A 14,278-nucleotide genomic window follows, 5' to 3' on the forward strand; every position below is an offset into this window, starting at 1 on the left:
ATGTTGGCAATTTATCGTTTATAGAGGAAGCTTAGTAAATCACCCATAAATGATAGTATTAGGAAATTGCATCAGATATTCATCACACTCCTTTTAACTTGGAAATTAATCATTTTATCCAGGTCATTAGGCCAGCAATGTTAAGCAACTAGAACGTTTAACCCCATTCATTACCAAAATGATATTTATTAATATAAATAGAAATTAACATAAAAACAGAAACACCTTTACATTGGCCTACGTAAAAGTAATAGTGTGTGGTTTTATTTCCAATATTCACTCCATTTGCCAAGTAGGGCAGATAATAGTTCTAGATAATATAGTTGATATGGTTATAATTTGAAGAAGGCATGTCCACAGTATTCCACCAAGGTATGTCTCAGATCACCCCTGGTCGGGGGATGGCATCTGGCCTGGGTGCCAACCAGTCACCCTTGAAATGGGCCAAAACACTTCAAAAATGGTTTATAAGATTTAATTATCAATACATAAGAAGGAACAATGAATATATTATGATGTAAATGTAGGTGTATATATTACCGTATCATGTGCGTTTGTTTTACAGTATCTGACATAGGCATACACAAACTCCACAGTGCGTACACTGCTGCGAAAACACCGTACTCTGAAGGTTTTATTTTAGTGTCAATTGGAACGTGCGTAGGCGTGTGTACTGACACAATCAACGTCCCAATATAGAAACCCAATGTCCATTGCTGACTGCGTTACTTTTACTGTAACGAAAAGATCATTCTTTCAACGTCTTTGGGGTAAAACTTTTATAAATAGATTACATGTATAGATGAGGTGCCAGTGATATTGAGTCAAAGCAATAAATAACATGTTAACATGGTTAAGATTGACGTTAGATAGACTAGACACAAAACTATCTATCCGTTGAGACAATTGCAGCTTAAACGTAGAGATAACTATTAAATCACACATTGAATGGCAATGCATACAATGGATGAAGAACCAAGTACAGAATACAAACTTAAAGTAGTTATCATAGAAGAACTCCCAACGAATGTTAAATGTTGTGGTATACATTATTTGAATTACACTGGTATTTACATTACAGAACCGTTTAGGCAAGGCAATCTGGTGGATCTCAGTATTTTATTAGCTGTCTTGTCAGATTGTGATAGTCCTTGTCATTATGTATTGCTCCCTAATGTAATCTAACCAACTCTTTGTCCATTGCATGAGGTGTGAATTTCAATGTTTATGTAGTCACCTTACGTTACAATTATTCATTCTATAGCAATGCCTATTATTGTACTGTGCTTTGGATGTACTCTTAACAAGAATTGATATTTTCATTTATATTCATGTGCGACACTTGAAATATGTACATGTTTACACCTCCGACAGATTAGTTTTTCTAGAAGGGTTGTGGTTAGCCATGTATGGTATCAAGAACTCAGCGAGCGAGGATAGCGGGGTTTCTAATATCATAGATCATGGCTACCCTTATACGTTTAGAAAAGTAAGCAAAATGGAAGCTACGTAACTGTGACTTTAGGGTTAGGGTAATGTTAGTGATAAAGTCCACGCCAATAAGGACAATCTTAGCTTTGAAGATCATTAGCAAATGTGAAAATGTATGTGGAGAAATACTTAGGTATGATAGTTAACATATGCAAGTGTCCAGAAATACGTTCATCAGGACGGTAAAACATAGTAATTGTAAGTTCTTGTACCACGACCAAGAGTTCTTATTAATTATATTACGAGTAACGTTCGCCTGTTCAGATCGACATGTTTTGTCAAACCTTTGCTGGTTTTACTGCTAGGTGGTGGTTTGACAAGCCTGTTGTCGACCTGAACTAGCGAAACGACAAAATACACACTAGAATTTCGAAGTCAGGCTCCAACTTGGACTACGATAGAATCAACCTGACCATCGCCTGTGCCCAGCAGTTTTGAATCTTCAAGAAATGATGTTGTCATTACTTACTATTATATTCAAGTGACTTGATCATAACTTCTTGAAATCTGTCTATTTTGAAGAGATGTTCAATTTCAATACTCATTCAGCCAACGATCAAGACAATTTGAAATGTACAGTCCACGAATATGTTGAATCATTAAAATACACACCCACGCTAATGTAACCTATGTGGGTGTAAAATACACTGTAAGTGACTGTGTTTATTTGAGCGCTGACAATGAAAACGATAGTGAGATACGTAACAACACCATCAGACATAGATTTAACCTTTATCGAAATACTCCAGTAGTTATCGTGTCACGTAAGATGGGAAATACGACAACTCTGTAAGGTAACTAGTATTTTGTTTTGTGTTTGCCTTTCTCTAACAGGCTTTTCAGTATTCTAAAACCTAACAAGAGGTAAGAATGGTGACGTTTGTTATTTGTATTTGATTTTAATAACATATGGAGCCAAAATTCAACCTGTGGGTATCTACGTCACGATCGTCACTTTGTGCGTGCCCTTTGTACTCCCTAGTGTACCCACAGTGTCCCCTTTGAGAAATAGATAGAACGACTCAATTCTAACAAGATGGATTACGAACATAATTAATTGTAAATTTGGGACATGTCAGACACAAAGAGCGCTAGCAACCGTTTGACTGTGAAAGGCTTAGATATGTTACTCACAAAAGACAAAAGTATGGTATAAGTTCTGTCTCACTAACCCTTTGCCATGTATTTACCTTTTTATAAGTCAAACCACATCTTGTTCACCGATATTTCCACTTCGTAGTTTCGTAGTTGATACAAAATGCCGTAGGTATGTCAAGGAAACACGTTTTACACGTTTACAGTCCCTTGATGTGATAGCTGGTTCAATAACTACACGCTTGCAGTTCCTTGGTGTGATTGGTGGTTCAAAAAATACACCGTTACAGTTCTTTGAAGTGATTGGAGGTTCAACAACTGCACGTTTAAAGTTCCTTGATGTGATTGGTAGTTTAAAAACTACACGGTTACAGTCTCTTGATGTGATTGCTGGTTCAATAACCTGATAAACTTTGAAACCAGTGCACGTTTTCATTAGCGCTGACCCAGGATGTTAGATATTGTAAAGGGATTCGCGTTTACTGCTGAAACCACTATGTAGAAACGTACATTTTTGTCGTATACAAAATACATGCCAACACAGTGATGGAGTCAGGTAATATCAAAACACGTAAACGTCCGATTCGTGCCTATATCTTTCAATAAGCCCCAGGCTGGGTTAGGTACAGAAAGCAATCTCAGACAGAATCTCACAATGCCGCATTACCGGTGTGTGTCAGTTTTCATGATATACTCTACGCAGATTGCACCCATTGTATGGAACTTACATTGAACCGGTGGCATTTTTGAGAAGTACCAGTGCATTGTAGCTGAGCCTTATATGCTAGCTATATCCTATATACCCACCTGCATTTGGAGTGAATCGAATGAAATCGACGCATTTCTAGAATATGTAATATATTTGACACGGTCAATATTGCTATGTTAACTGAATCATTTGTTTATTCATTTATCTTTGAATTAGTTTATTTATTCATTTATTTATTCATCATCCTTTTGTTTGTAATAAGTGAATAATGATAATAATGAAATAATCTAATTTTTAGTAATAATAGAATAATAGGGTTTATTTGCTTAAAAACCATCCTAGCTGGGGTAATTTGTTTTGCAGAGTTCATAAAAAGTAGTTATTTAAAAACATATGTTACCATGGTAACCAAAATCACTATATTATGTGGAAATTTGCCAAAATTACCCATAAAACATAATAGGGAGGCATGTGATAGTGAAAATGTAACGTATTGTCCATGTGTCTGAGGTTCCTTATGTGACTAGATGATTTGAAGTTGAAGCTAGAGCAAATTACTAAAGACTGTTTTGTTACGCTAAATTAAAATACTGTCTATATGTCTAAAAATACACTAATGCAAATATTTCATTTTATGCAATGTTGAATTCAATGCATTGTAAAGTGTATAGATATCAATAATATAAAGCATAAATGGATTGTGTTGATCTAATCAAAGACATTACTCAAACACAAATTGTGCTAATCTTCTCCATCCATTGTCGCTTACTACAATTAAATTATGTAAATTACTTGAGTGATACGACAATTTTTTCCTGTAAAATAGTGATGTAAAACAAAGTGTTACCGTTTGCAATTGAAATTCCCATTTCGTACAACCATGCACAAAAGATTGAATAGGGAGCAATACAAGTTTCCGTTTAATCTGTAATTTGGGTAAATTGCCATAAACACATACTCATGGTATCAAATGTAACAATAAAGAAGTATTTATTTAACTATACACACTGTAGGTAGAAAATGAAGTCTAGAATAAATGAATACCGTGGCATTTTAATGATTGCACGGCTACAGCTGTTCAAGAACATTTGATTGATACTTCAAGCAAAAAGTAGTCTATACATGCGCGACATTCCATACATATACGTGAGGTTACTTAAAAACCCCGGGCGCTCTTGATTTATTGATAAAAGTCCCTGTTCTTTGGAAGAGCGTTTGAATGTTCTCAACATACATACATACATACATACATACACACATACATACATACATAATTAACGGTATAATAAGCTATCGATTTAATGTAACATTTAAATATTTAGTTGAATGAAATCTTACAGTAGTTTATTTCAAACGACCGGGTAAATAACGTTCTCGCTATTTATCATCACAAAGGCAGAATTTCACACTTAATTGCAAATGATTGTATTTGTTAACTCCCAAGGGCAGTGAATAATGACACAGGAAAAAGTAGAATACCTGTTAGTAAGGGTTTTTCCAAGTGACACAGTAACGTATGTTTTGTGCTGTTTAACATTCAAAATCATATTAAAGTTTGAAGTAGACATATTGCTGGGATGTAAAATTGATGGTGACAACGTATTCTGTTAAGTTTATATTCATAACGCTGCTTGTATTCGAACACTAGAACCCCGGGACTAGAACGAATCGAGAATCTTCAAATGGTATGCCTGTAGTGCATACTACATCTAGTGAATTGGATTCTAAAACAGATCAAATCCGTTTCAGATTTAAATTGGATCATTGATTCTACTCAATGACGTCCCCTCTCACTCAATATCTTAAGTAAAACGGAATCGGAATCGATATTTTCAATATTGAGACATTGCTTGAAAAATTTAATTGCTTGATATTTCATATCACTGTAGGATTAAGTTTTTATCAGATTATTATATATCACATCAGGAGTGGACAAATCATATGAAAGAGTCAATTATGTAAGCAGCAAATAACCCTGGGGAGTTTGAAAAACTCTCAAACAGCTTTGTCATTCAGGGTTTGCGATTAATTATAGAAATAGTTACAGAAATTGAAAGTTTCTAAGGTTATCCTGGCAATTCAGTATTACATACTCTAAAAACATTTTACATTGCTATATTTAGACTAACATTAATATCCATAACACATGTGAATGTTATCGTTACTCATGAATACTAATCCTTTTGTATACAGCTGTAATATAACATTCGTACCGATTGTATAATTCACTTTGAAATACTAAGGATTGGCAATATTCATCTTAGAAGGCAACTAGGACATAACTTCTTTATTTTAATGTAAACCTCTTTCTTATGATAGCGTACGTTTAACAACATCTGACCTTTACTGTCCAGTAAATTACGTCATGTACAGAGTCTCTGTGGATAACATCAACATCAATAGGAACAATTTATTTTACCTAAAGATATTTCCTCGCAGACAGTTTAAGTCATTCTGATGTACTGGATTTGACATATGCACCAAACTTTGAACTTGTATTGACAGTAGGTCAAAAGGTTAGTTTGATTTTTAAATACTTAGTAGGTTCACGAGCTACACTCCCAGGCGAAAAAGCTTGATAACGAGATGGAATCGGAATTAGTATCTCAAAAGGCATCTATATACAATTTCATATGTGACTACTTTCATATATCAAATATAAAATTTCAAATTTCAATGTTTCAAAGTCATTTTACCCATATGATATTTATAATATATCGAAACGAAACCTCTTGTATGTCAATTTTACTACTTAGGATCTGACATATATAAACGAGCATGGCCAGGTTCGTATGCATACCCCTACCTTCCCCAGCCTCACACACATCACAAGACATGACCATATTATAACCATACAGTCACCATAACAAGTACACTCGTTGCATGTTATTTGTACCTTAAACTGCCTTGTTCTTCATACTAAATGTAATTAAGTTCCGGATTTTAGTAAATACCGTACAGTGTACATCATTTTGTTATAAAAGTTGACGATAGATATTGTTGTTACACAGAATGATGATATACAAATAAAATGTATTGAACGCCCACGAAAGAATTTCAAGTGTAATGTCTGGATTTAGGTCACAGTCAGAACAAACTACTTTAGAAGAAGACTGGCAAATACTTGAATGTAAAGTAGTTGATTTCCTTTGCAAAGCAATTTGCTTGGCCACACATAAAATGACATTTCTCATAACATCAAACGCTCCATGCTCATGTTCAGCACTGGCTGCTCGCTTATGCCCACTATTGAATTAGGTGAGTATAATATAATTTCAAAGAACTTGAAATATCACTTACGTTGCCCTCGATTATATAAGGTAACATTTAACTTTACACTTTGCTATATTAGATATCATTGCTGATAGATAGAGTATGTTTGAATACCACAACATGTTACCAAATGCACAAGAGTACGTTATACTTCATTACTGAAATATGCATGTAAGAAAAGTTGGCAAACCCCAGTACACGGCACGATTACTTAAATAAATTGGTACAATACACTTATGCAATTCTAAAAAAGGAAGACATCTAGCAATACAACAATGTACATAACAGTAAGTGACAAGGCAAAGTATAATATATTACAACACAACACAACACAACACAAAATAACATAACATAACATAACACAACAAAGCATACCATAATGCAATGCATACAATATGCCGTGCAATATAATATAATGTAATATAATGTAATGTAATGTAATATAATATAATATAATATAATATAATACACATTGCAATATATGAAATTTTTGATGTGTGACCAATGTCCATTTTTTAATGTGAATAATTTAAAATGGTATAATATTATCCTTGATTTGGTAGTTATTCCAGCCCATTTAATTTGTTACATATCAATTGCTTAAATCTCAGTACGAATGCCTTTGTTAATATTTTACAAACAATCTAAGGTTAGAAGAATGACTTTTGCAAAGCACAGGGCGTAGGTCGCTATGCTCTAACGGATACAAACATGTAGTTGAGTGGTCTGAAAGGCACCCGGCAGGACAGCTTGAAGGACCTTCTGACATTAATGTTTGGTAAATATAAAGATTACACGCTTCACATCATTAGCTTGCCAAAGGGTATCCTGAAAAAAACACGTTACGAGTAGGGGATAAGGATAAAACATGTCCCTGTGATCTAAGGTTAGAAGATTGACTCTTGCAAAGCACGGGGCATAGGTCGCTATGTTCTAAGGGATACACACATTTCATTATCCGAAGGACACCCAGCAGGGCAGTTTGAAGGACCTTCTGACACTAATTCTTGGTGAATATAAACATTACACGCTTATAAATATCAGAAACTTTAGCTTGCCAAAGGGTTTCCTGAAAATAAAACGTAGCGAGTAGGGGATAACGATAAAACATGCCCCTGTGATATTCCCGACTTGCCTTGATTTTCCATATACATAGAATACCTGTCAGGTTGTTTCGTGCTGATGTTTCTAGATGGTGCTTAATTCTAAAAAAAAATCCTAATAACGTGCTTGAATGAGTTTTAGGAGTCATAGTTATTTTCATGCGTTTTGAGTGTGTGTCAAAATTATAAGGACTGAAACACCAGTAAGAAACTTTAAGGCAAACTAAGTAAACAATATTAAACATTCAACGAAATCTATTCATTTCTTGCACACTATTTCTGATATGCATATATGACCTGTCCAGTACATTTAAATTGTTGTATGTGTTCATTTGTATTTTTTGCGAGTAACTTTATATTTTACTTCCTTGTGGTGTTTTACGGTCCTGTTCACTGAACAATCAAGATAGTGCTATATCAAGTTTAAACTTTCACAACAATGGTTTCGTATTTTGACGTTTTCAGTTTGTTATTCATTGTTTAAAATGATTTTTTGCCTGTTTGTGTATACCATATTATTGATAGTGCACATATAGCTGGAGTGAATTCTCATTAAAAAAAATAGTTATAGCGATACTTTAAGAAAAGTGTAACTGCTTTGTGACTGATCATCATCAGTGCTAGGGAATCCACAAGAAAATTATCATGATGTATTTCTATAGCAACTGTTAGCAAGCTGATGGAGATATCTAAATAGTATAATTAAAGTTGTAATTATATTAATTATTTTTACTTGCCAAATATTTGCATTTTGGAAATGGCAAGACATGTTTATGTCGTTTACATGTAAACTGTCGGCCAATAAACACTGTACGTACTGTAATAACTTCAAACGCATGCCTAGGATGGGGCCTAGGCATGCCTTGCCTTGCTTACGCGAGTTGTCTTCATTCTGGTTCACTGTCACTCCAAATTGCACGACAATATAGAATTAATCACAAGTTACAAGTTATCTGAAAACATCAAACTTTTATAGTGGGTCTAAAGTGTGAGTACCAAGAACTCCCGGGTTGCTGCTTGCTGTGGAAAATCGCCCGGTCAAACGAGGTCAGCTTCAATTTCCGGGTCAAATCAGTCGTTTTCTATCGAAAATTCTTGAACAGACCGTTACACAATGATCCTACTAAATTTACTTGCCATGGTTTTTAAAACACATAAAAATCCACCTTTTTGTGAAATTTGTCAACACTCCAGTCCGTATTATGGAAACTATGAGCGAAAAACCGGGTCGAAAATTCAGGGCCTCAAGTATGCGTCCCGAATTCGTCGGAAAATTGGTATTTCTAAATGTAACTCCAAAATGTATTTTGCTGGCACAAAAGAACAGATGTCAGTTGAGGTCCAGGCGTTTACACTATCTAAAATGGTGGACTCTGGTGAAAGGTATGGCGAGTTGAAAATACCCAAAAATAAGGCCCGTCAGCATTCAAAGTGTAACAGTCGCTATCTGAAGGATATATTGTATGCAAATGAGGGTATTGCGGCCTGGCTGATTATGTAGAAGGGGTGCAGAATTTGGATTTGAAGTTTAAAACCCTGTTTTGAACAAACACTTGTATTGTCATTTGGGTGCACAATGCGTAGAATTATGACTATAGTACATATTACATTGCTTGTTTGACGTCAATAGTGTCTTTTGAAAAGTGGCAGTTTACTTAAAGTCTCGTGGACTGATTTCCAATATGGCGTCGGTCACAATGCTCATTATCATATTAATTTTTTTGTGAAATTACAAAAAAAATCATCAAAAATAGAAAAGAAGATGTACTGACTTGAAATTAACAAATCTGAGTAAGCTACCCTCTGTGCATCAACACACCAGATATCAAAGCAATCTGACAAGCAGTATTTGAGGAGATGATGAAAATATCATTTTTGAAAAAAAAAATCATAAAAATTTGAAAATGGCACAGATCAACTTGGCATGAACAAATCTGAATAGCAACCCCCCCCCCCCCCCAGGGAACATGCACACCAAATATCGAAGTATTCTGACTTCACTTTTGGAGAAGATGATGAATATATAAAAAGTTGACGGACACCTATGATTCACTTATACTCTATACTCTATACCCACCTATACCTAAAGCTATGCTTTCAGCTTTCGCTGACAGCGGAGCTAAAAATGAATATTAATGAAAATACGACATTCTCCTCTTTTTTCCAATCTATTCAAAATAATGTCATGGATTTATAATTACTGTGTTTTGATTCTGACATGACACTGTTTATACATGTCGCCAAACACCTAGTTAGAGACCTTCTTGACACCTGTAAATCGGAAAAAGAACATTGTCTGACTCCTCGAAGTCCTGAGAATACCTAATATTGCTGCTTGAATTTTGTGTAATGTAGGAAAATTCATTGAAGAATATGTTGTTACACTGTAAATGATTTAGCGACATTCTGCTAAGATAGTAGTAACTCAAGTCAAGAAAATGTAGTAATATTGATATGATTTTGTCCAACCAGGCGACGAAATGTAGCGCTTTTAGTAAAACGTTTATCATTTGTCGAGCGTGACGACGTTCCGGTTCCGGTTTACTGGTTTTTAACTCGTTTCTTCATTATTATATGTAATGAATTTTCTTTTTTTTATTTACGCACTCTTAACTCCATATACGTATTGAAAGGGAATTGATAGGTTGTTTTCATTACGTACACATTTTTTTTTAAATGTGATAAAATGTGATATCGAATCGTTTACTTGACGAAATTGTTTGCTCAAAAGCACAGACAGCTGTTTCACTATTTCACTTACTTTCGGAACAAATTTGTACATGTAGGAACGAACCACATGAATATTTGTGAACTAAAGTACACACCAAAGTCACTCAGCCGATTACAATGATGGACACATGATGTTATATACTGACCTTCAGAGAGTGCTCACATTCCGAAAGTCATCAAACTTTTCAATTAATTATTTGGTGAAAGTACCCGAGATAAAAGCATTTCCAATGCATGGAATTCCCAGATAGCTTTACTATTTCGCGTAAGTGATACGAAGAAAAGAAGCATTTTATATGTATCATAGAGATACAGGAATCATTATTTAGTTAAGTACAAAGTCTTCAGCAGTCAATTAGCAGCTTAGTCAAATGGATACGTAATTTTTGATACTGTCATTCTTCAGTGCTAACCTCGGCCTCCATCAGTTGTTTGGGATAAAAGTACGTTAGATAAGAGGATTTCTTTTCATACACTATATCATCTGCTAATCCCCTCTTGATGTGGATTACGCAGGTTAGGAAGCATTCAACTGAATTTCCGACCCTTGAGAAACTATCAACAGATGCACTTGACATCAATGCATTTTCGCTTTCAATTGGTTTCTCATTAGCTAAAGTAATAGAAATACGGGTTTTCGCAAAATGATATTGTTATTGTGCATACAATGAATTGCGGATAATTTAGCTTTTCTGTGTTCCAGGACCTTCTAGGCTTCTTACGTCAAGCGTAAGTGCAACATATACGTACGCTACTGTGTGGGAGTGTTTTATAGGGTGTATTAAATAAACAACGTAACGGCTTAGGGCATTAACTCCCAAGAGATCACATTTCCTACCATAAAACACCTTAAAGTAATAGATTAAACCTGTGGATCTCCTCGTCCTAGAGATATAGCAACGTCAGTTCTTTTTCAATTGTCACTGTACCCTGGCATGAACAGTATAAAGCGATGCACTTCACATACATAATTCTCAAATTAGGCTTTTACATACACTAATTTTCAAATGTTACTACATGGCGAACGTTAAATATGTAATGTAATATTATGATGGGGCCTAATCTGTGTTGGTGAATGATTACAAATAAATCAAACTTTTGTACTAAAATGATTTGATAGTCCTAGCTTTCACCCTGTCCAATTGACAAAATGTTACATATTACGAACACTAACACATACTTTTACAAACAGTTGGTCTTGGCAGAATAAGAGGGCACTGTGTCGATTAATGTACATTTAAACTTTTAACAAACCAGTTTAGCTATAAATGAGCGTCTTTCATCACGCACGTACACACCAAGTATAAATCTATGTCAACATTTCAGGTGAAGGAACACCACAGGCCGGTATATATTGTAAAATGCAGGCTGTACCTTATAAGAGCATGCACTTCTACCCAACCCAGTTTCTCTGTCGTATAAGTGACATTTAACATTGTTGTAGAAATCACGTTTAATCCCCTGGAGATAAAAGTACTTAAGCAATCGTGATGTTCTTATAAGAGCGTTTGCTTCAGAGTGTGAACAGGTACAAACTTGTAGAACATTGAAGTGGAAGACAAGATTGCAATAAGATTCGAAAGTATCGATCATTGAACCACAATACGACGAATACATGTCATATTGTAACAAACATATGACATTTTCACAGTAATTGCACAAACCCTATCAGTCTGTCTGTCTGCCTTTCTCTCTCTCTCTGTCTCTCTCTGTCTCTCTCTCTCTCTCTCTCTCTCTCTGTCTCTCTGTCTCTCTCTGTCTCTCTCTCTCTCTCTCTCTCTCTCTCTCTCTCTCTCTCTCTCTCTCTCTCTCTCTCTCTCTCTCTCTCTCTCTCTCTCTCTCTCTCTCTCTCTCTCTCTCTCCCCCAGCGAAGAAACTGATGGATTGTAAGCTTATATCATCTGTTCGCACTTGTACGGTTTTTGTAAATTTTCTCATATCGTCATGCCAACAAACCGCCCACACAGTTGAGCATGTATGGAGAGGAATAGCCATCAGGGCTCTATGTGCGCTTTGGATTATCTTTACCGGCGCCTACACAGTATCACCTGGTGTTGTTCCCAATGTATAGTTTGACTATTAACAAGCGAACAACAGGAGAAACGCGAAAACGCATGAAAACATGCCAAACAATAAATATTTCCACACAATAAATAATTGTAATTTAGGTCTGGGAAAAAAATGGTTTGGTTCCGGTTACCCGACCCCATCTAGTTTTTCACTGCCGACACTAAAGTTGTTTTCACATGTTCGAGAAAAAAATAATAAAATAGCGAAAATCGTGAAGTCTCATCAGAAATAGTGGACGCGCGGAAACTGATATCAACTTAAAAAGACAATACAAAACTGTTCTTCCAATCTGTAATCGCTGTACATATGATGAGAAGAAACCAATAAAACAGAGACCATATGGAAAACACATAACTACCTGACCTAGACACTTACATCTGAAAAAAATATAATAAAATAAAATAAAAAGTCTACTTACCCCACCTATTCTAAAATTGAGCGTAATCGGAACATCCTATTTTTATTAGATCTTAGCAAAACTCGGTATTTTGAGTGTGGGCGCAGATTAGTATGATGATCAATTTTACGGAAAAAAAGTTGTCACCTTAGTTACTACACAATCAAGCCATAGTTACTTACATGTATCAATGTCGGACCCTCTCGTCTAGGTATTCAGACAGACGCGTATACGTCAATAACGTAATTAGTCAACACATCGGAAAGTAATACTCAACACATCGGAAAGACGTGTATATGCATAATCTGCGTAGGTGTGAATGGCAGACTCATGGCACGGATGTTTAACATCATGTTAAACAAACAAACCCGAACACATTCAAATTATTTAATTGATGGTCCATTTATAAACAATGTTCAGCTAATTATACTCAGTTTCATTAAGCTTGCTGGCAACCGTTCAGTCTGTGACGTCACCAATACATCTATTTATATTTATTCAAATTTAGATGTAACTGATTCTGTAACGTTCACAGCCTAAAAAATGTGTTTCCGGTAAACCTGACCGACCCTAGTTTAAGCAGCCGACCCTCAACAATTTTTAAACATTTAAAACAAAGAGTATTCTGACCAACATCTCGTTTGGTTTTTGATCAAAACAATATCTTTTAATTCTATGGGGTCATGTTATCGGAAACACACAATGACTTTCCACCTAATAAAAGTATGCAACTTCTAAATTTTCTGTGTATGACTTGATACCTTCACTTTGGACAACATGTACACAAATATCTGACATCATTTAACAACATTTAAATATAATATCAGATATAAACGGGACACCTGTCATAGGACATAGTCCTTAGCCCATCTATATTACTGTTATTAATATTTTGTACAGATGTAAGCGTATCTTACTGTGATATGATATCATTATTCGCAGTTTGTTAATGTATGTAAATTGTTTACATAATTAAATCGGTGTGTCACACAATCATCAGGTACATACCACAAGATTTTCATTCTAAAAAAAATATTGATTTCGTTCAAACATTTATCAGCTTTTAAATATCCAAAAGAAATTTTAGCCAGCTATGTCTCAAGTAATGATGACGCTGACAGACAGTCAGAGAAACAGACAGACAGGCAGGCAGACAGACAAACAGACAGACAGACAGACAGACAGCCAGCCAGACAGACAGACAGACAGACAGGCAGGCAGACATCAGGCAGGCAGGCAGACAGACAGACAGACAGGCAGGCAGACATACAGACAGACAGACATGCAGACAGACAGACAGACAGACAGACAGACAGGCAGACATCAGGCAGGCAGGCAGACAGACAGACAGACAGACAGACATACAGACAGACATGCAGACAGACAGACAGACATGCAGACAGACAGACA

Source organism: Glandiceps talaboti, chromosome 22 (genome assembly GCF_964340395.1).
Source record: "Glandiceps talaboti chromosome 22, keGlaTala1.1, whole genome shotgun sequence".
Lineage (NCBI taxonomy): Eukaryota > Metazoa > Hemichordata > Enteropneusta > Spengelidae > Glandiceps > Glandiceps talaboti.